At 48.3% G+C, this 26638-nt stretch overlaps 1 protein-coding gene across 11 annotated transcripts in view; it reads right to left on the bottom strand.

Annotated features, from left to right (window-relative positions):
- The window catches only part of BICRA (BRD4 interacting chromatin remodeling complex associated protein), a 95917-nt gene that overhangs the window by 46692 nt on the left and 22587 nt on the right, over positions 1 to 26638 (bottom strand). For 2 of the 11 annotated variants that reach the window (XM_054464254.2, XM_063657243.1), the window contains exon 2: positions 10302 to 10425. The exons of 6 other annotated variants lie outside the window; for them this stretch is intronic. The gene's annotated coding sequence lies outside the window, so the exon portion shown is untranslated. 3 more of the 11 variants (XM_063657244.1, XM_063657247.1, XM_054464256.2) reach the window with 3 other exon arrangements.

Here is a 26638-nt window from a genome sequence, read left to right as displayed (position 1 = left end):
TATATATTATAGAATCTAAAAAGTGACTGTGAACATTGGATTAGCAAATACTTAGACATTAGCCATGTCTCCTGGGGGAAATACAAAGTTAGGTTCCTAAAAGCCTCTGGCCACAATGCTTTCATCAACCAATATATAACCTTGGCTTATGTGTGTTTCTGTTTGAAGACACCTTATTTAATGTATAGTTTTGATTCATTAACATTGAGCCTCACATCAGCAGCACCCTAACTTGTGCCTGAATGAAGTTTCTCTAATATATATGTATATTTTCTCTGAAAGGCACATCATAGCCTTCTCGTTGTTTTTTTGAGACAGGGTCTCACTGTTGCCCAGGCTGGGGTGCGGTGGTGTGAAAAGAACTCACGGCAGCCTTGACCTTCCAGGTTCATGTGGTCCTCCCAGGTGTGCGCCATCACACTTGGCTAATTCTAAAATTTAGTGTGTGTGTGTGTGTGTGTGTGTGTGTGTGTGTGTGTGTGTCAAGACAGGATCTCACCATGTTCCCCAGGCTGGTCTCGACCTCCTGGGTTCAAGCGATTCTCCCACCTTGGCCTCCCAAAATGCTGGGGTTACAGGCGTGAGCCACCACGCCCAGCCTCACAATACAGCTTTCTTGGGCTTAGAAACATTAGACAGCACTTCAGCACTAACCTGGGGACTTTTTTTTTTTTTTTTGAGACGGAGTCTTGCTCTGTCACCCAGACGGGAGTGCAGTGCGGCGATCTCAGCTCACTGCAACCTCCACCTCCCAGGTTCAAGGGATTCTCCTGCCTCAGCCTCCCGAGTAGCTGGGATTACAGGTGCCCGCCACCACGCCCAGCTCATTTTTTTTTGTATTTTTAGTAGAGATGGGGTTTCACTGTGTTGGCCAGGCTGGTCTCGAACTCCTGACCTCAGGTGATTCACCCGCCTCAGCCTCCCAAAGTGCTGGGATTACAGGCATGAGCCACTGCATCTGTCCTAAACCGGGGACATTTTACTAATTTTTTTTTTTTTTGAGATGGAATTTTGCTCTTGTTGCCCAGGCTGGAGTACAGTGGTGCAATCTTTGCTCACTGCAACCTCCACCTCCCAGGTTCAAGCGAATCTCCTGCCTCAACCTCCCAAGTAGCTGGGACTACAGGCATGCACCACCACACCCGGCTAATTTTGTATTTTTAGTAGACCCAAGGTTTCGCCATGTTGGCCAGGCTGGTCTCGAACTCCTGATCTCAGATGATCCACCCGCTTCGGCATCCCAAAGTGCTGGGATTACAGGCGAGAGCCACCACGCTCGGCCAAACTGGGGACATTTTAAACAGCAAAATCACAAAGCACAAAAACATAGAAAACATGGCACTAACTAGACCACAAAAAGGACACTTGTTTATAGTAAGAGAATAAGAAAGCAGGGCGTGGCGTTGCTTGACCGTGGCTGGAGATGTGTGCACCAGGTGACTCAAATTTTTTGCTATTCTGTGAGTGTCCATAAATGATGGGAAAAGCATTGTGCGTTATTGATTTTGGGGTTATGAGTAAGTGTTCGCGATTAGATGAATCTGCAAATATGGTATCTTGGAATAATGAGGACCCCCTGCACATGACAATACCCACCAAGATCAAGACGCATTCACCCTCTGCCTGGCTACTTCACTTATGGGAACATACTCTGCAGGTACCATTGACACGACCAAAATTATACAGTTAGGGGCTTTTACAGGTGTGTTGTTTTGTGATTTTTTTTTTTTTTTCATAGAGATGGAGTCTTGCTATGTTGCCCAGGCTGGTCTTGAATTCCTGGGCTCAAGTAATCTTCCCACCTCAGCCTCCCAAAGTGCTGGGATTACAGGCATGAGCCACCATGCCCTAGCCTTACAGTTATGTTTCTATGAATAATAGCAAGACGGTAGCAGGTGCCTGTAGTCTCAGCTACTCAGGAGGCTGAGGCAGGAGAATGGCGTGAACCCGGGAGGCGGAGCTTGCAGTGAGCCGAGATTGCACCACCGCACCCAGAGTCTCCCTCTGTTGCCCAGGCTGGAGTGCAGTGGCATGATCTTGGCTCACTGCAAGCTCCACCTCCCGGGTTCACGCCATTCTCCTGCCTCAGCCTCCCGAGTAGCTGGGACTACAGCTGTCTGGGTGACAGAACGAGACTCCGTCTCAAAAATAATAATAATAATAATAGCAAGATACTGGGAGCAACCCACTGGCCATCAGTAGTAAACAGGTTGTTTTTTTTTTTTTAATTTCTTGGGCAGGACTATTCCAGTAGTAAATGGGTTAAATAAACTACAGTTTCTCTAAACAGGGGAATAGTATGCAGCTGTACAAAAAAGAAAGAGGTATACAAATGGCCATGACAAGATACTCAACATCATTAGCCACCAAGGAAGTGCACATCAGAACCACAGGATGCCATTTCGCATCCATTAGGATAGCTCAAATCAAAGAGACGGACAAGGGCAAGTGTTCGTGAGGGCGTGGCGGAACACGAACGCTCACTCACTGTTGGTAGGACTGTAAAAGGTTGCAGCTGCTGTGGAAACCCGCCTGGCAGTTCCTCCAAAGGTTAAACATAGAGTTGCCATGTGACCCAGCAATTCCACTCCTACTTATAGACCCAAGAGAGACGAAAACATATGTCCACACAAAAACTGGCCCAAGGCTGGGCACGGTGGCTCACGCTTGTAATCCCAGCTACTCAGGAGGCTGAGGCAGGAGAGTCGCTTGAACCTTGGAGGTGCAGGTTGCAGTGAGCTGAGATTGCGCCACTGCACTCCAGCCTGGGCAACAAGAGCGAAACTCTGTTTCAAAAAACAAAACAAAACAAAGGCTGGCCTGTGAACATCCGCAGCACCTTTACTTGCAAGAAGCAAAAGGTAGAAATGACCCAAATGCCCGTCCGTGGATGAACGGATGAATAGATGTGGAGTATCCATATCACAGACTATTATTCCACCATAAGAAGGAAGAAAACACGGGCACACGCTCCAACACGCATGAACCTGGAACGCATGACACCAAGTGAAGGGAGCCAGGCACAAAGGCCATATATTCCATGATTCCATTTATGCAAAATGTCCAGAATAGGCAAACCCAGAGAAACCGAAAGTAGATGTGTGGTTGCTAAGGACTGTGGGGAGGGAGAAATTCAAAGCGGCTGCTCATGAGTACGGTTTCTTTTTGAGATGATGAAAATGTTCTAAAATGGATTGTGGTGATGTCTGCACAACTCTGTGAATATACTGAAAACCACTGAATTGGTACACTTTAGATGGGTGGATTTTATGGTATGTGAATATGTCAATAAAGATGTCGTTGAAAAAAAAAAAAAGAATGAGGCCAGGCAAAGTGGCTCACACCTGTAATCCCAGCACTTTGGGAGGCCAAGGCAGGCGGATCACTTGAGGTCAGGAATTCGAGACCAGCCTGGCCAACATAATGAAACCTCATCTCTACTAAAATACAAAAATTAGCCAGGTATGGTGGTGAGCACCTGTAATCCCAGCTACTCTGGAGGCTGAGGTCGGAGGATCGCTTGAGCCAGCGAGGGTGGAGGTTGCAGTGAGCTGAGAACGTGCCACTGCACTGCAGCATGGGGGACGTCACGAGACCCTGTCTCAGAAAAAAAAAAAAAAAAAAGAATGAGGACGTTCTTTGTGTACTGATAGGGAAAGATCGCCCAGACTATTGCTACATGGAAAAGTAAAATGTAGAATGGTGTGTGTAAAACGTTACCACCTGCTTAAGAAAAGGGTGAAGAAGAAATGATACATATTCTGAATGCTTTTCAATGCCTAAAGAACTTCAGGAAGGGTGTATATGACACTAAACACACTGACTAACTATGAAGGGACCTGGCAGATCAGAACAGGAATAGGAGGTGTCCCACTGCATAGTTTTCAAAATAACTTTTGCTTTTTCAGCTTTGTGAATTAGCCATCTCAAAAACTAAATTTAGAAATATTTGTTGAAAAAAATAAGAGAGCATTTAAGCCATCAGTGGTCAAGTCAACTGTTACTTGCAGCCGAATGCACACAAGCTAAAAAGCCACGAGTAGTAAGAGGAAGCAATGAGATTAGAACCTGGGTTTCATGGACACCAAAGCCTTGGCTGCTTTCCAAGATGCCACACTGCCTGACTGCTGATGTCTATACAGAGTCTGGACAGGCCCGGCACAGTGGCTCACACCTGTAATCCCAGCACTTTGGGAGCCAAGAAAGCAGGATCACTTGGGCCCAGGAGTTTGAGATCAGCCTGGGCAGCATAGTGAGACCCTGTTCTCTAAAAATTTTTTTTAAAAATAGCTGGGTGTGGTGGCACATGCCTCTGATTGCAACTACTCAGGAGGCTGAGGTAGGAGGATTGCTTGAGCCTGGGAGGTCAAGGCTGCAGTGAGCCATGGTCACACCATTGCACTCCAGCCTGGGTGACCTTGTCTCAAAAAAATACTCCAGATGACCTTCCTCCCCTCCACCCTTCCATACCAGAAACAGCTTTTTACCTGGATTCTGCATGAGCCCTCCTAATCACTCCCCTATTTTTCTCACATGCCACACAGGCAAAAAAGCCTTAGAGACCAGAGAAGTGACAGCAGGCTGACATCTGCCCAGGACCTGGCAGGGGTTTGGGCTGGCAGAGTCACAGGCCTGGGTCTTACAGCAAACACCTTCAGATGCTGACCTGGTGCGGATCAAACGTTCCTGTCCCAGAGCAGGTCCTGGGCGAGCCATGGGTTTGCAGCCGCATCACAGCCAGGAGTGGCGCCATCTGTGGGAATCAGCCAACGCTGGTTGGCTCTAAGATGCCACCATTCCTCCTGTCTCTTAAATAACTCCAGCCCACCCTTCTCTAGGTCTTGGAACCAGCATTGTCTGCCCAACCCTCTCGTGCTCGTTGCCTGGAGGGTGGCAGGGACTTCTAACTGACCTCCCACTTTTAAACTCAGTTCCCCACTTGGTGGCCAGAGCGACCTATTTTATTTAAGGTCATGCTGTTCCCCTTCTTAGGGCTCCCTACTGATTCCTACTGCTCCACAAAGAGAAGTCAAACGCTTTCCTGATGGTGCTGGGAGTGAGGAAGTCATCCCTGCTCTCCCGGAGCTCACGTTCTACCGGCAGGAGTCAGACCCTGAACCAAGAGACAGCGTCCCGAGGAGAAGATGAGGGCAAGGATGCTGAGAATGGTTGGGGAGGGCTGGGGTACATACAGGATGTGCAGGAGGTAAGGGGAGCAGCAATGTGGCCACCCCAGGAGAGCCGGCTCCAGGCAGAAGGAGGAGGACATGCAATGGTCCTGAGGCAGAATCACGTGGACGCCTCAGGGACCACGGGCAGTGATGAGGGTGTGAGCATGAGTAGGCACGCAGGAGAGGCGAGGTCAGACAGACGAGGGCAAGGACTTTAGCTTTTATTCCAGGTGAGCCCAGGGCTGCGGGAGGGCCCCGGACAGGGCAGGGACATGACCTGACTTGGGTGTTCACAGGTTCCTTCTGGCTGCGGAGTGGAGAACGGACTGCAGAAGGTGATGACGGAAGCACAGTGAGGGCGCGACGGTAACAGTCCAGGCAGGAGATATGGTGACAGCGGAGGGGACAAGGCGCAGTCAAATTCTGGACATAATAGCAGAACAAGGCCGGGCACGGTGGCTCACGCCTGTAATCCCAGCACTTCGGGAGGCTGAGGCAGGCGGATCACGAGGTCAGGAGATTGAGACCATCCTGGCTAACACAGTGAAACCCCGTCTCTACTAAAAATACAAAAAATTAGCCGGGCGAGGTGGCGGGTGCCTGTAGTCCCAGCTACTTGGGAGGCTGAGGCAGGAGAACGGTGTGAACCCTGGGGGGTGGAGCCTGCAGAGAGCCGAGATTGCGCCACTGCACTCCAGCCTGGGCAACAGCGAGACTCTGTCTCAAAAAAAAAAAAAAAAAAAAAAAAAATAGCAGAGCAAGAGGGTTTGCAGATGGATTGGCCAAGGGGTGTAAGGGAACAGCGGAGCCGAGAGCCCTCCAGCATTTGAGAAGGCCAGGCGGGCCAGGCGGATGGTGTCAAGATGGGTGGACCGGGCAGATGGTGTCAGGCTGTGTGGGCTGGGCGGATGGTGTCAGGATGTGTGGTGCACACAAGCCCTCACACATGCTCCTTCCTCTCATCCACTGCCCTCTTCAGTGAAGCCCATTTCCCTCTAATGCATTCTGCTGGTCCCAAAGCTACTGATCACCTTATTAAGAGAAGAGACGACTCCAACCCAGGGCACAGCAGGGAGGGCTGCCCAGAGCCTCAGAGAAAGAGAGAAATACTGAAGTGGCAGCCATGGGCAAGAACTCCATACCTCCCTCTCAGAGCAACACCTTTTATATTGGGTTGGTGCAAAAATCATTGCACCTTTTGCCATTAAAAGTAATGGCAAAAACCGGCCAGGCACGGTGGCTCATGCCTCTAATCCCAGCATTTTGGGAAGCCAAGGTGGGAGAATCACTTGAGGTCAGGAGTTCGAGACCAGCCTAGTCAACATGGTGAAATCCCGTTTCTACTAAGAATACAAAAATTGGCCGGGTGCTGTGGCTCAGCCCTGTAATTTGGGAGGCCAAAGCGGGAGGATCACGAGGTCAGGAGTTTCAGACTAGTCTGGCCAACATAGTGAAACCCTGTCTCTATGAAAAATACAAAAATTTAGCCAGGGTGGTGGCGGGTGCCTGTAATCCCAGCTACTCGGAAGGCTGAGGCAGGAAAATCACTTGAACCTGGGTGGTGGAGGGTTGCAGTGATCCGAGATTGCACCCTGCACTCCATCCTAGGTGACAGAGCAAGACTCCACCTCAAAAAAAAAAAATTAGCCAGGCATGGTGGCATGCACCTGTAATCCCAGCTACTCAGGAAGCTGAGGCAGGATAATCATTTGAGCCCTGGAGGTAGAGGTGGCAGTGAGCTGATACTGTGCCACTGTACTCCAGCTTGGGCAACAGAGACTCTGTCTCAAAAAAAAAAAAAAAAGTAATGGCAAAAACTGCAATTACTTTTGCACTTAATGGCAAAAAATCTAATTAGTTTTACACTAACCTAAATCTCATTTCAGAATCTGTCCCTACCCCAAAGTCTAAGCAGGTTCCAAGTTTATATTTGACTTTGAGTACTCAATAATCTTGGGGTTAGCTGTGCTGTACAGTGTGAGGTAGGGATCTGATTTCATCTCCTTCCACCTGTGGATGACCTTTTTACTTTTGATCCCTACCTCTATTTATTATGAGTCCCTTGTTTCCCCACAAATCTGACCATTGTCCATATCGACCTCATACCATGTCTTAATGTGCCTGGTTCTCCTTCTGGACTCTCTGTTCTATTCCATTAGTAGGATATCAATTTCTACTAATTCCCTAACCTCAGAGATAAAATAGATTCTGTTGGACAGGTAATCAATACATTGACACTGAGCAGAAAGTGGCAGGTGAGTGGGGAAGTGAAGTGTCTCCAGGAAGGACACAAGATCTTCGAGGCAGAGACAGTAACATTCCTTTGCTTGTCAATACATTCCTGTTTGAATTTCTGATTATGTTGACTTATATATTATTAGATCAACTTTTAACTAAATTAATCCTCACAAAAGATACAGAGGGCATATAACAGTGCTCACAAATAAATGAAAAGATTAACAATAATATTAATAATGTACAGGCCAGGCACAGTGGCTCACGCCTGTAATCCAAGCACTTTGGGAGGCCAAGGCAGGTGGATCACTTGGGGTCAGGAGCTCGAGACCAGCCTGGCCAACATGGAGAAACCCCATTTCTACTAAAAATACAAAAATTAGGCCGGGTGCAGTGGCTCACACCTGTAATCCCAGCACTTTGGGATGCCGAGGCAGGCAGATCACAAGGTCAGGAGATCAAGACCATCCTAGCTAACATGGTGAAACCCCATCTGTACTAAAAATACAAAAAATTAGCCAGGTGTGGTGGCGGGTGCCTGTAGTCCCAGCTACTTGGGAGGCTGAGGCAGGAGAATGGCGTGGACCCAGGAGGCGGAGCTTGCAGTGAGCCGAGATCGTGCCACTGCACTCCAGCCTGGGCAACAAAGTGAGACTCCGTCTCAAAAAAAAAAAAAAAATTAGCCCAGTATGGTGGTGCACGCCTGTAGTCCCAGCTACTCAGGGGGCTGAGGGAGGAGAGCCCAGGGCTCACTTGAGCTCAGGAGGCAGAGGCTGCAGTGAGCCAAGATCAGCCTACTACACTCCAGCCTGGGCGGCAGAGCAAGACTCTGTCTCAAAAAAAAAAAACAAAAAAAACAAAAAAAACTCCTGACCTCACCGCCTCAGCCTCCCAAAGTGCTGGGATTACAGGCGTGAGTCACCACTCCCAGCCATGCCCTTCCTTTTCTCCAGTGTCACCAGAGCCATCTGTAGTCATAAGCCCTCCCCCAGTCCCTCTCCTGCTTGCTTTCCTGCAGGCGCTGATTGCTATCTGACAGGCCATAAATGGGACTTATCTTAGCTCCTGCCTGGCTCCCCCAGGAGCGGTGAGCTCCAGGTTTCTTTTTGTTGGCTTTGTGTAAATATTGACTGACTGGGACTCCTGAAGGAGGATGATTCTCAGTGGCCACAGGTGACGCTGTCAGCGCCTGACCTAGGCCTGACTGGGACACATCCACAGGCCGACCAGAAACCACAGGGATTGGTCAGCAGGAGGCAGGAGAGGAGGTGAAAGGGCACAGGGGCGGGTTGCAGCTCAGGCAGCCACTGCGGGCTCAGAGACGCCCAATCTATGGGGGTGAGCAGTTAAACTGGGCATCGGCACAGAAGGCAAGGAGGGAACGAGCAGTTCAGAGAGACAGACAGAGGGATGGGGAGACGGGAACAGGAAAACAGGGAGGCAGAGAGAAGGCAGACGCTCCACAAGGACTGATGCACCCTCCCCCCATCCCGCACACCGACCCAGGAGCAAGTTAATCCAGTAGGTCTATACCAGTAGTTCCCGCCCAGGAAATGCCAGGAGCACCCCCACCCCCAATAAACAACCCCAAATGCCAGGGCAAATATGCCAAACGCCTCCCAGGGGGTGACACCGCCCCCCGTGAACTACGGTCTCCATATCTAGACACTCAAGCCCAACAGGACACCCCGCATCGTGGACAGGATCCCCATGCAGTGTGGTCAAGGACATGGCAGGGTCTTCACTAACGATGCGGCCATCTTGGTCACAGGCACCGTGGAAAAGCACGTTTCTCAAGTCCACAGGGCAAGGGTTAAAGACTAAAACCAGCAACAGAGACAGGCGATCATGGCTTCCAATCCTTACCCGGGAAGGAGGATTCTAGAAGAACATGCAACATGGGCCACACACACGTGCCAAGGAGAGAGAGGAGCCCACAGATCATTTCTACCTGTTACCTAACAGGACCTACTCTCTATGGAATCCCAACTTTATGCATGGCGGGGCAGAGGCGGACCACAAAACACATTCTAGAATGTTCACAGCACCCCTAAACTGAAACAACCCAGATCCTATCAACAGGAGAATGGATGAATCATCAAAATGATAGAGAAATCAGAGCCCTCATGCATTGCTGGGCGATATACAAGGGTGCCGCTGCCGTGGAAGAGTCTGGCTGGTCTCAGTAGGTTAACACACAGTTACCCTGTGACCCAGCAATTCCACTCCCACGTAGAAACCAGGAGAAATGGAAACACGTGTCCACACAAAAGCCTGCACACGAACATTCACACGGCATCATTCAGAACAGCGCAAACTGGAAAAAAAAAAACCTCCAATGTCCACCAACTGAACGGCTAAACAAAATGTGGCCTATCCATACAATGGAGTATTACTGAGTCACGAAAACGGATGAGACACTGACACACACATGGAGGGACCTTGACAACATCATGCTGAGTGAAAGAAGCCAGGCACAAAAGGCCACGTCGTGTAAGAGTCTGTTTCCACGAAATGTCCAAAATAGGCAAATTCACAGAGCCAGAAAGTAGATTTGTGGTTACTGGAGGCTGGGAGGGGGAGAAGGAGTGGGGATGATGGCTAAGGGATGCAGAGTTTCTTTCTGAAGTGATAAAAATGTTCTATAATAGATTATGGTGATGGTTATAACTCTGCAAACACACTATAAACTGTGGTGAACGATTTACATGGGTGAACTGTATGATATGTGAGTTATATCTCAATAAAGCTGTTAAAAAAAAGGAATAACTGTGTGAGAGTGTTACTTTATAATTGCTGGATGAAACGAGCATATTTTACACTTTTCTGTAGGAATCCTCGAGTTACTTCACCTCGCTGTGTCTCAGTTTCCACTTCTGATAGTAACCGTCTCACCTTCAAGGGACTGTCAGGAGGATTAAACGAATTAATACGGGTGAAGCGCGTGACCTGAGCTCCCAGGATGTGCTCGGGAAGTACTCTCAGGAATAGCTGTTATTCTCAAATCCCCGGGCTAAGGCTGAAAAAGTAAAACACAGGGAAGAAATGTTCTTAAGCATGGTGTTTCAGCCGTGTGTGTGTGTGTGTGTGTGTGTGTGTGTGCACGCGCGCACATGTGTGTCTGTGTGCGTGGGTGTGTGTCGGGCTGAGCTGATCCCTTGGACTTGATTAAAAGCCTCTACTCCAAGTTCACCAGGGGCTGGTGATTTCTGGAGATTTTTGCAGGCGCTCTGGAGACATAGGGAAGTTTCCAGCAGGGACCTATCTCTGCTCCCCTGAGGACCCTGGTGTCCACACTGTGAGGCAGAAATCCCAGGTCTGGGGACACAAGCCCTCAGTGGGCAGAGCATTCCGCACCCTGGACGTACCCCTCCTCCACCCCCTGCCAGTTCCCAAAATGCACCTCCCTGGCTGATGCCCCCCTGCCCTGAGTTTTCTCTTTTCTTTCTTCTTTTTTCTTTTTTTGGAGACAGGGTCTCACTCTGTCAACCAGGCTAGAGTGCAGTGGCACAATCACAGCTCACTGCAGCCTCAACTTCCTGGGCTCAAGAGATCCTCCTGCTTTGGCCTCCAGCATAGCTGGGCCTACAGGCGCGCGCCACCACGCCTGGCTAACTTTTTTTATTTTTTGTAGAGGCGGGGTTTCACTCTGTTGCCCAGGCTGGTCTTGAACTCCTGGCCTCAAGCAATCTGCCAGCCTCAGCCTCCCAAAGTGCTGGGATTACAGGCGTGAGCCACTGCACTTGGAATCTCAGTCTTGAGCTTTCAAAATATGTCTCTCCTGTCAACTGTGCAAACTGAATGCCTGAGGGCAAGAGGAAGAGCCAATCAGAAGGAAGATTAGAAGGAAATAACATACTTGCTCTACCCCAGGAGTGACAGGATTACAAGTTACTTTTGTGTTATCTGCGTTTTTGGAACTTTGTATATTCCAGTTTCTTTTTTGCTCCCTCCCCTTTCCTCTTTTGCTCCTTCTAATGATCCTCTATGACCTTTTCATGTTAAGAGACCATTTTTCTTCAACCTTTTCTTGAAATTATATGACCCCAATATTATGAATGCAGCGGGTTGTCCAGCTGAACGCACCACCTGCCAGAACAAGGACAAGATGATCACCAGCCCTTTGGAAAGGAATCAGAATGTCCCTTTCAGAGGCAGAACCTCAGGGTGGTTAAGAACGCAGGCTCTGGAAATTCCAACCAGCGATGCGTAGCCTGGATCTCACTGAGAGGAAACATCCAACAAACCGAAAGTGAGAGACGTTCTACACAATAACTAGCCTGGACCCTTCTAAAATGTCAACGTCACGAAACACAAAGAAAGGCTGAGGAAACCCTCCAGAATGAAGGGACTGAAAGGGACCAGACAACTAAATGCAACTAGTGTGATTCCAAACCTCATCCTACATCAGGGTGGGGAGGATACGGCTCTGAGGGACATTATTCTGGACAGAGCCAGAATACGGAGAGTGGCTGCGTTAATGGTGTTGTATCAATCAATGGTCAACGAGGTGCGTCTGATAACTGTCCTGTGGTTCCATAAGAGAACGGTTCTTCGGAAACGCACGTTCGTGTCATTCCTACCCTCAAATCGTTTAGGAGAAGCACAGGACAGAGAGAGAGGAAGTGTGTGTGCAGAGTTCACGTGAAACTGGTTCATTTGCCTTAAGAGTAAACCAAGACCTGCAGACAGAAAACCTTTTGCTCTACAGGCCTGTAGAAATAAAAGCAGATGCAATGAAATCCAGGCGCGGTGGCTCACGCCTGGAATCCCAGCACTTTGGGAGGCCAAGGTGGGCGGATCACTTGAGGCCAGGAGTTTGAGACCAGCCCGGCCAACATAGCAAAACCCCATCTCTACTAAAAATACAAAACTTATCTGGGCATGGTGGCGGGCGCCTGTAATCCCAACGCCTTGAGAGCCTGAGGCAGGAGAATCACTTGAGGCTAAGGGCTAAGAGTTTGAGACTAACCTGGGCACCTAAGTCTCTGCAAAAAAAAAAAAAAGAAATAATTAGCTGGGCATCATGGGCACACCTGTAGTCCTAGCCACTTGGGAGACTGAGGTGGGAGGATCCCTTGAGCCCAGCAGATAGAGGCTGCAGTGAGCCACGATCTCCCCACTGCACTCCAGCCTGAGCAAGACAGCAAGACTCTGTCTCAAAAAATAAAGAAATAAATAAAAGGTTGGTGAATGTAGGTAAAGGTCGCTCTATATCATGCTCTGTGCCTCCTGGCTGTGCAACCTGAAGCAAGTTACTTCCCTCTCTGTTCCTCAGTTTCTAGGTCTACAAAATGGACATCAGAACAGAATTAACCCCCCCAGGCCGGTGGTGTTCTGGCTGAACACGCATGTGGTAGTCTCGCAGCCAACCTGGGTTCTGGTGGGGGCTCTGGACGCTTAAATATTCTCAGCATTGCCCGTGCTTCCGGGGCCGTTTCAGGACTTCATTAGTCCAGAGCCTGATATGGCAAACAACCGATGTTAATTGTTAGGACCAGCACGAGAAAAGCAAAACCATGAAAATGTATGCCTTGTTTTCTCAGCTAACCTACAGGCTGCTCAAAGTCAGACAGTGTAACTTCTGCTGAGCTCTTCTGTCCACAGCCACCCAGTGGGAGGCTGGTGTCCCCAGTACCTCATCACAGCCTGTCTAATGCCAGGGACCCCAGGGACAGCACCGTGAGCAGCCCCGGCATGAGAAGGGATGGTCATGGCTGGATGCCAGGGATGCTGCGACAGGGCCAGTGTCCCAGGTGACAGATGCCCCTCCAGGGCCTGGACTGAGCTGCTGGGATGCAGAAAGAGCCACATTCAAAGCCTTCACTTTGTCAGTCAGGGGCAGCACACCAGGGCCCCAGATGTATTTGGGTTGGTTACAGGGTTACTTTTGTAGGTCAATTTTTAGCATCCAGAAAAAGGGCTTTTAAAAAGAATTCCAGACCGGGCACAGTGGTTCATGCCTGTAATCCCAGCACTTTGGAAGGCTGAGGTGGGCGGATCACTTGAGGTCAGGAGTTCGAGACCAGCTCGGCCAACATGGTGAAACCTTGTCTTTACAAAAAATACAAAAATTAGCCGGGCATGGTGGAGGGCGCCTGTAATCTCAGCTACTCAGAAGGCTGAGGCAGGAGAATCGCTTGAACCCAGGAGGCAGAGGTTGCAGTGAGCCAAGATTGCGCCACTGCACTCCAGCCTGGAGCGAGACTCCGTCTCAAAAGAGACAACAAACGATCCAATTTAAAATGAGCAAAAGAAGATACGCAAACAGCCCATAAATCAATGCAATGTTCAACATCTTTAGTCGTCAGGGAAATTAAAACTACAACCATAATGAGATATTACTACATACCCATTAGAATGTCTGACATTATAAAGGCTGACGATGGTAAGTGGTGGGGAGGATGTGGGGCAACTGCAATGCTTATCCATTGCTGGTGGTAAACAACTGCTTTGAAAAATATTTGGCACTTTCTTTCTTTTTTATTTTCTTTTTGAGACAGGGTCTCACTTTGTCACCCAGGCTGGAGTGCAGTAGCACGATCTTGGCTCACTGCAACCTCCACCTCCAGGGCTCAAGAGGTCCTCCTGCCTCAGCTTCCCGAGTAGCTGGGACTACAGCTGTGTGCCACCACGCTTGGCTAATTTTTTTGTATTTTTGGTAGAGACTGGGTTTTGCCATGTTCCCAGGCTGATCTCAAACTCTTGGGCACAAGCAGTCCTCTCGCCTCAGTCTCCCAAAGTGCTGGGACTACAGGCATGAGCCACTGCGCCCGGCTGGGCAGTTTCTAACAAAATTAAACATACCCTTATCATCTGACCCTGCTAATCCACTTCTAGGTATTTGCCCGAGAGAAATGATAGCATAGGTCCACACAAAGACTCGTACAGGCATGTTCAAGCAGCATCATCTATGGCAGCCAAACACTGGAAATAACCCAAAGGTCCATCAGCAGGTGAATGGATGAAAAAATTATGATATATCTGCATAATGGCATACTGCCAGCAAAAGAAGGAAAAAACGACTGGTACACATAACATAGATGAATTTCAATATCACTATGCTGAGCAACAGAAGCCTGATACAAAAAAAGTACATGCTGTGTGATTCTATTTATGTCAAACTCTAGAACAGACAAATTGAAATTGCAGAAAGTTGCAAAATCAACATGGAAAAATCAGTTGTGTTTCTATACACTAACAATGAACCTATCCAAAAAAGGACTTAAGAAACAATCCCATTTACAATAGCATCAAAAAGAATGAATAAAATTTAACCAAGGAAGTGAAAGATCTGAACACTGACAACTATGATACATGGATGCGAGAAATTATAGAAGACACAAATAAATGGAAAGATATCCCATGTTCATGGATTGGAATACTTAATATTGCGAGGAAATATATATACATATATATGTAGATATATATAACTCTAATTGGTCTATAGAGTCAATGTAATCACTATCAAAATTCCAATGGCATTGTTCACAGGAATAGAAAAAAAATCCTAAAATTCCTATGAAACCACAAAAGACCCTGCCCTGAATAGCTGAATTTTTATTTTATTTTATATTTTTTGAGATGGGGTGTCGGTCTGTCACCCAGGCTGGAGTGCAGTGGCATGATCATAGCTCTAACTGCTGGGCTCAAGCGATTGTCCCGTCTCAGCCTCCCAAGTAGCTAGGACCACAGGTGAGATTCTAAGAAAAAAGAAAAAAGCTGGAGGCATCACACACTCCCTGAATTTGCTGATTAGAAAAGACAAGTTGAATCTCTAGTTATAGAAAGCAGAGATTTTTGTACTGCCTGAGCCAGGGGGTAGTGAAGATTGATTACAAAAGGGCATTATTGATCCTTTTGGGGTAACAGAAACATTCTGTATCCTGATCGTGATGATGGTTAATAATGGTACACATTTATCAAATTGCATCCAATGATACTTTTTAAACGGGTGTGTCACACTGTACATAAATTATACCTAAGTAAAGTTTACTAAAAAAAAAAAAAATCTGGCCAGGTGCGGTGGCTCATGTCTGTAATCCCAGCACTTTGGGAGGCCGAGGCAGGCAGTTCACAAGGTCAGGAGACCGAGACCATCCTGGCTAACACAGTGAAACCCGGTCTCCACTAAAAATACAAAAAAAAAAAAAAAAATTAGCCAGGCATGGTGGTGGCGGGTGCCTGTAATCCCAGCTACTCAGGAGGCTGAGGCAGGAGAATCACTTGAACTTGGGAGTGGGGGTTGCAGTGAGAAGGGACTGCGCCACCACACTCCAGCCTGGGCAACAGAGTGAGACTCCATCTCAAAAACAAAACAAAACAAAACAAACCTGCCTTAAAAAGTGTGTGTGTGTGTGTGTGTGTGTGTGTGAGAGAGAGAGAGAGAAAGAGAGAGAGAGAAACACAGAGACAGCGAGTGAGAGAGATGCTTACACATGCACAGAACATCTCTTTGAAAGAAGGCCCAAAAATCCTAACCATGTTGCCTCTGGGAAGAAGACGTGGGTATAGGTGGCTGGGAGTTGGGGGAGGGAGGAGACTTGTCACTAGAAATCCTTGGTACCATCTGAGTTTTATACTTGAGCATGTGTTCCCTATTCCAAAAAAAAATCAAATAAATGCACACAATTTTTAAAGCCCCAGAGAAAAGCTGTTTCCCAGGCTTGGCCCTCTCCCTACGCCTTCCCGGGAGCTGAAGCAGTAGCAGGCTGTCCCTTCTGTCCCTCCCCTGGGGCCAATGTTCAGGGCAGGCTGAGGCCTCCCTGCCGGGGGAGCAGAGCTGCCCCAGGGCCTACCCCAGGCTCCCTGGAAATTAATTCCAGACTCACTCTCTCTTGGCTGAGGCTGGGGGAGGGGGAGATATACAAAGAAAGAGCAGGAAAAGAAAGGAAGAGAGGAAAGAGGGAGGAGGGAGGAAGAGACCCGTGGGCGCTGTGAGAGCACAGCGGAAGAGCAGCCCCGGGCAGAGAGGCGCTGGAAATGCCAGCTTCCACCTGGCTAAAGAAACAGCCACCAAGCAGCTTCTGTAATAGCCAAAGGGGAATGGACCCAATGTCCATCCACGGATGAATGGATCAACAAAATCTGGTCCATCCATCCAGTGGAATATTATTCAGCCATAAAAAGGAATGAGGCACTGCCACAGCAGGGGTGGACCTGGAAAACATGACACAGAGAGAAAGACACCAGACACAAAAAGATCGGCTAGTGTATGATCGTGTTTATGTGAATTACCCACAACAGGCAAATCCATGGAGACAGGAAGCGAATTAAAGGCTGATGGGGCTGGGAGGAGCAGGGGATGGGGAGTGGCTGCGTAGTGGGTATGAGGTTTCCTTTTAGGGTGAGAAAAAATGTTCTCAAACTAGACAGAGGTGACCGTTGCACAACTCTGTGGAGATACTAAAAACCACTGCACTGTACACTTTACATGGCTGGATTTTATGATACGTGAATTATGTCTCTCAACAAAACTGTTTTAAAAAGTTAAGCAAGAGAAAATAAAGTCACCAGGCGGCCGACCCCAACACCCTTACCTCGACTCTTAACTCCAACCTGCATTTCCCAGGCAGCAAATTCACGCAGAGCATCCTCCCTCAGCACAGGCCCCATGGGTCACCCCCCAACCCCCAAACACAGAAGTCTGATCAACAGGCAGAACCAGGCCCAGCCTCCAGTCTTGGCTGCACCGCCTGGGTCCCCCACGTGATTCACATGGGCCCCCATTCACCCCGGTTCCCTCCCTTCAGCATGCGCAAGGGGAGGAGGGCGGCCAGCTCGGCTTCATGTTCCCCCCACCACACCGCCCACCCCCACCCCAAGCCAAGAATGAGCCCAACAAGAAGACGCAGAAACCACAATATGCTGGGTGTGCAGAATTTCCTAAGTGATGTAAAGTGCTGACTTCAGAAGCACAGACACCTTTATACTTCAAAAAACAAAACCCAAGATGTAGAAACCTTTACACATCCATAAAAACATACACACACACACACACACACACACACAGAGAGAGAGAAAACCACACTGGAGGGGTTAAGGGAAAGGCTCGGTGGGGGCCCTGCCCTGGGCTTTGTGGTTCCTTAGGAGGCTACACTGATTAAGTGAGATTTAGGACTAATATTAAGCAGGGAGGAGAGAAAAACCCAAGGTGTTCCTAAGCAATATATATATTTTTTGAGACCAAGTCTCACTCTGTCGCCAGGCTGGAGTGCGGTGGCGCGATCTCAGCTCACTGCAACCTCTGCCTCCCAGGTTCAAGCGATTCTCCTGCCTCAGCCTCCTGAGTAGCTGGGACTACAGGTGCGCACCACCACGCCCAGCTAATTTTGGTATTTTTAGTAGAGACAGGGTTTCACCATGTTGGCCAGGACGGTCTCAATCTCTTGACCTGGTGATTTTCCCGCCTTGGCCTCCTAAAGTGCTGGGATTACAAGAATAAGCCACTGCACCCACCCAGCAATTCTTTTATGAAATAATAAACCTGGCTGGGCACGGTGACTCACTCCTGTAATCCCAGCACTTTGGGAGGCCAAGGCGGGTGGATCACCTGAGGTCAGGAGTTCGAGACCAGCCTGGCCAACATAGTGAAACCCCGTCTCTAGAAAAAATAAAAAATTAGCTGGGCGTGGTGGTGCACGCTTGTAGGCCCAGCTACTTGAGAAACTGAGGCAGGAGAATCTCTTGAACCCAGGAGGCGGAGGTTGCAGTGAGCCGAGATTGTGACACTTCACTCCAGCCTGGGTGACAGAGCGAGACTCCGTCTCAAAAAAAAAAAAAAGAAAGAAATAATAATCCTGACCAGGCGCGGTGGCTCACGCCTGTAATCCCAACACTTTGGGAGGCCGAGGCGGATCACCTAAGGTCAGGAATTCAAGACCAGCCTGGGCAACATGGTGAGACCCCCATCTTTAAAACAACAAAAACAAAAATAAAATGAAATAATAATCTACAAACATATGTTTTTGCTTTCAAGCAACCAAGCTATTGATTCCATAGAATTCCTGGGAAGGGACTTCCCGGCTCCAGCATCTCTTGTTCCCATGCCACCCTGACCCAGCCCCTCCAAGACAACACCCCCGTACAATTCACCTTCCCAAAATGCTGACTGGTGGAAATTGCTTTCCAAGTGGACAAGGGAAAAAACAAAAAACTTTGATTCATTCATTCAACAAATATTTAATGCTGCACCTACTAGGCCCCAGGCCTTAAGAAAACCCTCATGGAGCTAAATTCTTCTGAAAGCAGCACACACAAATTAGGAAACAAATTAATCTTGAATGTAACATTGTCTAGTAGTGAGTGGCTTATAAACCCCCATGGCCATAAATGAGGAACTGGGCTGAGCCCTTTAATCATCTTTTCAGGACAACCCTGCATAGTAGGTTCTTTATCCCCATCTTGCAGATGAGGATAACTGAGGACTACGGCAGCTGCCCTGACGCTGAGAACTGCCATTCACTATGGGCCTGCCAGGTGTTTCAGCGCTTAATTCACACGTCAGTCCCAGGAAGTGGGAGTCTAGAACTGAAACCCAATGGGGGCAGGAACAATGCCCACCACACCTGCCACAGTGCCTGGCACATGGAAAGTAGGCAATCAATAGTTGTTGAATCAATGAACCCACAGACACTTTTTTCCCTTTTTACAGATGAGGCCGTGAGGATCAGAGAGAGCAGGTCACTGACTCGAGGTCACCCAGGAAGTGAGTGACAGAGCTGGACTGCAGACATGGTCTGGCCCCCAAGCACTCCCCGGCCTACTCAGCCAGCCTGTCCTCGGAGCCCTCGCACCCACCTAAAGCCAGACTGGCCCCAGCTTTCAAGCCTCTGGGCGTTTTTTGGAGATGTTCCTAACTCTTGCCACTCCTCCACTCCCAATGCTCTTTCCTTTGGTTCACTCAAATCGTCCCAAGTTCCTCATTGAATAAATATTCACATACTCAGCAATGAAGGACAGAGGCACGTGCTACGTGTGGGCTCTGCTCTAGATGCTAAGGGACAGTGGTGAAGAAAACAAAGATCTTCCTGAGCTTAGGGCTCACATTCCTGAGGACGGTAAGGGTGAAGACAGGAAAGAACAATAATATAACATATTAAATATTTAATGTACATGTATATGATTTATAGCCACTGAATACAAAAGTTATACATTTATGATTTATATTTATATTAAAATACAAATGATATCTATGGAAAAGTTATTTTACAAATATTAGAAATACTTATGGCTGGCACTGTGGCTCATGCCTGTAATCACAACACTTTTGGGAGGCCAAAGCAGGAGGATCGCTTAAGCCCAGGAGTCTGAGACCAGCCTGGACCACATCTCGAGACTCCATCTGTACAAAAAAAAATTTATGAAAAAATAAATAAAACTATTTATAAATATTACAAAATATGGCTATATATAAAATCAAGGCAAGGCACAGTGGCTGATGCTTGTAATCCCATTACTTTGGGAGGCCAAGGTGGGTGGATCACCTGAGGTCAGGAGTTTAAGGCCAGCCTGACCAATACGGTGAAACCCCATCCCTATGAAAAATACAAAAATTAGCCAGGCATGGTGGCACGCACCTGTAATCCCAGCTACTCTGGAGGCTGAGGCAGGAGAATCACTTGAACCCAGCAGGCAGAGGTTGTAGTGAGCTGAGATTGCACCAATGCACTCTAGCCTGAGCGACAGAGCAAGACTCTGTCTCAAAAAATAAAAATAGGCCGGGCGCAGTGGCTCACGCCTGTAATCCCAGCACTTTGGGAGGCCGAGGTGGGCGGATCACAAGGTCAAGAGATTGAGACCATCCTGGCTAACACGGTGAAACCCTGTCTCTACTAAAAATACAAAAAATTAGCAGGGTGTGGTGGCAGGCACCTGTAGTCCCAGCTGCTTGGGAGGCTGAGGCAGGAGAATGGCGTGAACCCGGGAGGTGGAGCTTTCAGTGAGCCAAGATTGCACCACTGCACTCCAGTCTAGGCAACAGAGCGAGACTCCCTCCCAAAAATAAATAAATAAATAAATAAATAAATAAATAAATAAATAATAAATAAAAATGAAATAAAATCAATGTAAAATAGATGGCATGTCAAAAATGAAGTGCTATGAAGAATAAGCAGTGAGAGAGATGCACAAGGGAGTTGCAATTTTAAACAGGGTGACAAGAGCAGGCTTGGCTAAGGAGGGAAAGGAGGGCCCCACAGCAGGGGAACAGCAAGTTCAAAGGCCCTGGGGTAAGACTCATGCCTGCCTTGAAGGAAGAGGTTGGTGTGGCTGAAGTGAGTGAATGAAGAGGACTCAGTGGGAGGTGAGGTTACAGGGAGAAATTCAGAAGCCAGGTTGCATATTAAATACAGTAATATAGGCTGGGCGCAGTGGCTCATGCCTGTAATCCCAGCACTTTGGGAGGCCAAGATGGGAGGATCACCTGAGGTCAGTAATTCAAGTCCAGCCTGGCCAACATGGTGAAACACCATCTCTACTAAAAATAGAAAAATTAGCTGGGTGTGGTGGTGCACGTCTATAATCCTAGCCACTCAGGTGGCGGAGGCAGGAGAATCACTGGAACCTGGGAGGCAGAGGTTGCACTGAGCTGAGATCACATCACTGAACTCCAGCCTGGGTGACAGAGACTCCGTCTCAATAACATTAATAATACAGGCTGGGCGCAGTAGCTCACATCTGTAATCCCAGTACCACTTTGGAAGGCCCAGGCAGGAGGATCACTTGAGCTCAAGAGTTGGAGACCAGCCTGGGCAACAAAGCAAGATCCAAAATCTACAAAAAAATTTTAAAGATTAGCTGGGCATGGTGGCACATGCTTGTAGTCCCAGATCCTCAGGAGGCTGAGGAGGAAGGATCGCTTGAGCCCAGGAGGTCAAGGATGCAGTGAGCTATGATTATACCACTGCACTCCAGACTGGGCAACAGAGCAACACTCTGTCTCAAAATAATAATACAGGTTGAGCATCCCTTAACCTGAAATAATTGGGACCAGAAGTGTTCCAGGTTTCAGATTTTGTAGGAGTTTTGAAATATTTGCATATACATAATGAGATGTCTTGGGGATGCGAACTGAGTATAAACATAAAATTCATTTATGTTTCATATACACTTTATATACAGTCTGAAGGCAATATTATAAAACATTTTTAATAATTTTGTGCATGAAAAAGTTTGTGTACACTGAACCATCAGAAAGCAAAGGCTTCATGCTGGTGATCAAAAAGTTTCAGATTTTGGGGCATTTTGGATTTTTAGATTAGGGGATGCTCAACTTGTAGTTAAAAGGTGGAAACAATCCAAGTTTATCCATTTCAGCAGAAAAGTGGGTAAACAAACTGGTATATCCACACAATGGAGTATTACCCAGCCTTAGAAAGGAATGAATTCTAATACGTGCTATAGCATGTATGAGCCTTTACTATGTTAAATAAAATAAACCAGACACAAAGGGACAATATCACATGATTCCACTTAGATGAGGTGCCTAGAGTAGGGAATTCAATGAGACAGAAAGCAGAAGAGTTTTGCAGGGGCTGGCGGCCAGGGAGAATGGAGAGTTACTGTTCAACGGGTATCGAGTTTCTGTTTGAAAAAATTCCTAGAAATAGAAACAGGTGCGGTGGCTCATGACTGCAATCCCAGCACTTTGGGAGGCCAAGGCAGGTGGATAGCTCGAGCCCAGGAGTTCGAGACCAGCTTGGGCAACATAGTGAGACCCTGTCTCTACAAAAAAGTAAAAAAAAAAATTAGCCAAGTGTGGTGGCACGCTCCTGTAGTCCCAGCTACTTGATAGAGTGAGGTGGGAGGATCACTTGATCCCAGGAGGCGGATGTTGCAGTGAGCCGAGATCCAGACACTGCACTCCAGCCTGAGCGACAGAGCCAGACCCGGTCTCAAAAAAAAAAAAAAAATCCTAGAAATGGACAGTGGTGATGATTGTACAACATTATGAAGGTACTTAGTGCCACCAAATTGTACACTTAAAAAAGGTTCAATTTTATGTTATGTATATTGTACCACAATAAAATTATAACAGCAGCTAATATTTATGTTGGTTTTGATGTATCAGGCGTTATTCTAAAAGCTTTACATATGTGGCCAGGAGTGGTGGCTCACGCCTCTAATCCCAGCACTTTGGGAGGCCGAGATGGGTGGATCACGAGGTCAGGAGATCGAGACCATTCTGGCTAACACGGTGAAACCCCGTCTCTACTAAAAATACAAAAAATTAACCGGGCGTGGTGGCGGGTGCCTGTAGTCCCAGCTACTCAGGAGGCTGAGGGAGGAGAATGGCGTGAATCTGGGAAGCGGAGCTTGCAGTGAGCCGAGATCGCGCCACTGCACTCCAGCCTGGGTGACACAGCTAAAAAAAAAAAAAAAAAAAAAAAATTTAATTTTAAAAGAGAGAGGAGAGTCGAGTATGGCACTGAAGTATCTGGCCCAGGTGGCTGGGAGCTCGGAGCTGCCGTTTACTGAGATGGTGCCGTTTACTGAGATGGAGAGAAGCAGGCTTTTTGGTTTTTATGGGTTTTTTCCTGGGGAGGAGAACCATATCAGGAGCATGGTGTTCAACACATTAAGTCTGAGGTGTCTCTCGACAACCTAGTGAGTTTCGCAAAGTGGTACAGGCTGCAGACAGCGTGCCAGTGATCAAGGGGGAAAGAAAGCGAGTGAAACCCCTTCCAGCGCACTCTTTCTGAATTCCTTCTGCTACCTGGCCACTTTCAAGGCCTGGCCTCCCTCCTGGTTCCCACCAAAGTGGGCACAGCCAACATGGCCTCCTCCCGGTCCAACAAGGCAGATCCCATGTCCAAGGCAGATCCCGGTCCAACAAGGCAGATCCAACAAGGCAGAACCCGGCCCGGGTTAGTCCATGATGCCATTCCCCCTTCCTCCCTCCTCCCAGCCGTGGCCTCGCTCCGGGCTCCGGGCTCTGAGCCTTCAGAGAATGGGTTCCAGAAGCCGCACTGCCCACTCCTCCCACCCACCCTGCAGAGCCCGTCAAGGCCTGACGCCACTGCTCATTCTCACTCGTCTGGCAAGGATGGGAGAGCTGAGTGGTAAATACAATAAAACACAGGGCTGGGAGATGCCAAATGGTGTGTGCAGTATGCAGCCTGGGGTGTATGAAGAGGGGGAAATGGAATTTACATTCACATGGCCCCACAATCTTTTAGTGGAAACCTCTGGAGTGAGATGTGTTCTGAAATGAGGAGTTTTTCAGGCTTTGGAGGCGGACAGGGTGAACGCACAGAACGCGGGCTCTGAGACACCCAGCAATCCAATCTTAATATTTCTGAGCTAAACATATGAATATTCAGATGGAGCTCAATAAAGACGGGTTATAAATAGCCTGGCTTCAGGTCAGGGCTTGTCACCCGATGAGTCACTGCAGGTGAGGTACCATTAGCATGATTGATGCCACTGGTGGTGTTTTCATATCGTGTCTTGTTCACTGTCCATTATAACAGGGGAAGAGACTTTGCTCCCTAAACCTGGAAGCTCTCCAGAAATGGGGAAGCCCTGGGTCAGAGGAACCTGGCTTCCAATCTCTACTCTATTATTTCCTGACCCTAAGCAACTGCCCCACACCTCTGGGGCTTTAGTCCTAGAGGAAGACTAAGGGTCTGGCTGTTGCCTATTAGGCCTTAAATTTAAAATAATCACAATGGCCAGGCACAGTGGCTCATGCCTATAATTACAGTATTTTGGGAGGCTGAGGTGGGAGGAATACTGGAACCCAGAGTTCAAGACCAGCCTGGAAAACATAGGGAGATCCCATCTTGGAAAAACAGGCCGGGGCACAGTGGCTTAGGTCTGTGATCCCAGCACTTTGGGAGGCCAAGGCAGGTGGATCACTTGAGGTCAGGAGTTCAAGACCAGCCTGACCAACATGGTGAAACCCCGTCTCTACTAAAAATAAAAAAATTAGTCGGGCGTGGTGGCGGGCACCTATAATCCCAGCTACTTGGAGGCTGAGGCAGGAGAATTGCTTGAACCTTAGAGGTGGAGGTTGCAGTGAGCTGAGATCGCACCACCGCACTCCGGCCTGGGTGACAGACTGAGACTGTCTCAAAAAAAAAAAAAAGAAAAAGAAAATCGAATAAAAATAATGACAGCAACAAAATGACAGCAATATTAGTAAGAGCAGCTAAGCTTTATCAACCCTTACCGTGGTCCAGGATGTATACTGAACTCTTTGCTGCTATCATCTCACTGAGCCGAACCCTCGCACCACTTCGGGAGGCAGACTCTGCTGTCATTTAACCTCGTCTAACAGAGGAGAACTTGCCTGAGAAGGAGACAGCTGGGGATCCGAGCCCAAGTTCATCTGACACAGGCCTTAAACACTGTCCAAAACTTGAGTCACGCCTTTCCTAGGCTGGGTGGGCCTGTGCCTGAAGGTGGTCCCCTCCCACTGTGCTGATCATTTGGTCAAATGACAACCCGGATCGTTAAGTTCTGACTGTGTGCTCTCTGCCCTCTCACTGAATCCTCCCAAACAAGTCCCATGAGGGAGATACTATTATTTGACCCCTCAACTGCACCCCAACATGGCACACAGTGATGGGAGCCCACACGTGTGGTTCCCAGTCCAATACACTCCACCTCCTGGTCACGCTCCCTGTGGTGGTACCATCGGATGCAGCCAGCTCTCCCATCACCTGGGATGTCCCAGGCCACCTTCAGCCACCCACAATCATCTCTTGCTTCTCCTTTTTATGGCCCCTCTGAAATCCTCACCTTTTCTTGAGGTCGGAGGTAGGACTCGAGGACTGAGAATTAGGAAGCAGCCAGCCCCCGGCTGACTCCTGCCAAGGTCCCCAGAGTCCAGCACAGGCCTGGCATGGAACAGCCACTCAAAAGCTCCCACTGCCGTTTGCCAGCAGTGAAAATGGTGAAGCCTTTCTGGAATGCAACTTGGCGGGGCTACCAAAGTCTAAATGCTCGCTCCCTTTTGCCTCAGCAATTCCTTTTCCAGGAATCTGGCCGGTGGAAACACTCTTGCATAAGCAACCCAAGGTATGGATATAAAAATGTCAGGTCGGGTCACTCCCCAGCTCAAAGCCCTCTCACGGCTCCCATCTCACTGAGATTCAAAGCCAAAGTCCTAGTCAAAGACAGAGAATGGAAACTCTAGAGCAATAAAGAGGTAGCGCTACCAGGCTAAAAGTGGAGAGAAAATGGAACACTAAAATATTCCATTTAAAAGAAGCAGGGAAAGGCCAGGCACGGTAGCTCATGCCTCTAATCCCAGCACTTTGGGAGGGTGAAGCAGGTGGATCACCTGAGGTCACGACTTTGAGACCAGCCTGGCCAATATGGCGAAACCCCGTCTCTACTAAGAATACAAAAATTAGCCAGGCGTGGTAGCGTGCACCTGTAGTCCCAGCTACATGGGAGGCTGAGTCAGGAGAATTGCTTGAACCCAAGAGGCAGAGGCTGCCATGAGCCAGGATCACACCACTGCCCTCCAGCCATACCAATAATTATAATAAACATAAATCGGCCGAGTGCGGTGGCTCACATCTGTAATCCCGGAACTTTGGGAGGCCAAGGCAAAAAGATCACTTGAGGCCAGGAGTTTGAGACCAACCTGGGCAACATAGTGAGTTCCTGCCTCTACAAAAAATTTTAAAAATTCGGCTGGATGTGGTGGCTCATGTCTATAATCCCAGAACTTTGGGAGGCTGAGGAGGGCAGATCACCTGAGGTCAGGAGTTTGAGACCAGCCTGACCAATATGGTGAAACCCTGTCTTTACTAAAAATACAAAAATTAGCCAGGTGTGGTGGCGTGCGCCTGTAATCCCAGCTACTGAGAAGGCTGAGGCAGGAGAATTGCTTGAACCCAGGAGGCGGAGGTTGCAGTGAGCCAAGATTGCATCACTGCACTCCAGCCTGGGCGACAGAGTGAGACTCAGTCTCGAAAAAATAAAATAAAATAAAAAATTAGCCAGATGGGGTGGGGCACATCTGTAGTCCCAGCTATCAGGAGGCTGAGGTGAAAGAATCGCTTGAACCCAGGAGTTCAAGGTTACAGTAAGCCTTGATGACTGCACTCCAGAATGGGCAAAAGAGTCAGACTCTGTCTCAAAAAAAACCCCAAAAACATAAATCATCTAAACTTGTGCTTTCCACTATGAGCAGCGTCACATGACATTTGAGCACTTGAAATACGTCGAGTCCCAACTGAGATGTGCTGTGAGTATAAAATACACACCAGATTTTG

Source organism: Pongo pygmaeus, chromosome 20 (assembly GCF_028885625.2).
Source record: "Pongo pygmaeus isolate AG05252 chromosome 20, NHGRI_mPonPyg2-v2.0_pri, whole genome shotgun sequence".
Taxonomy (NCBI): domain Eukaryota; kingdom Metazoa; phylum Chordata; class Mammalia; order Primates; family Hominidae; genus Pongo; species Pongo pygmaeus.
The sequence above is the reverse complement of the archived record's forward strand: the minus strand, read 5'-3'. Positions and strand labels throughout refer to the sequence as shown.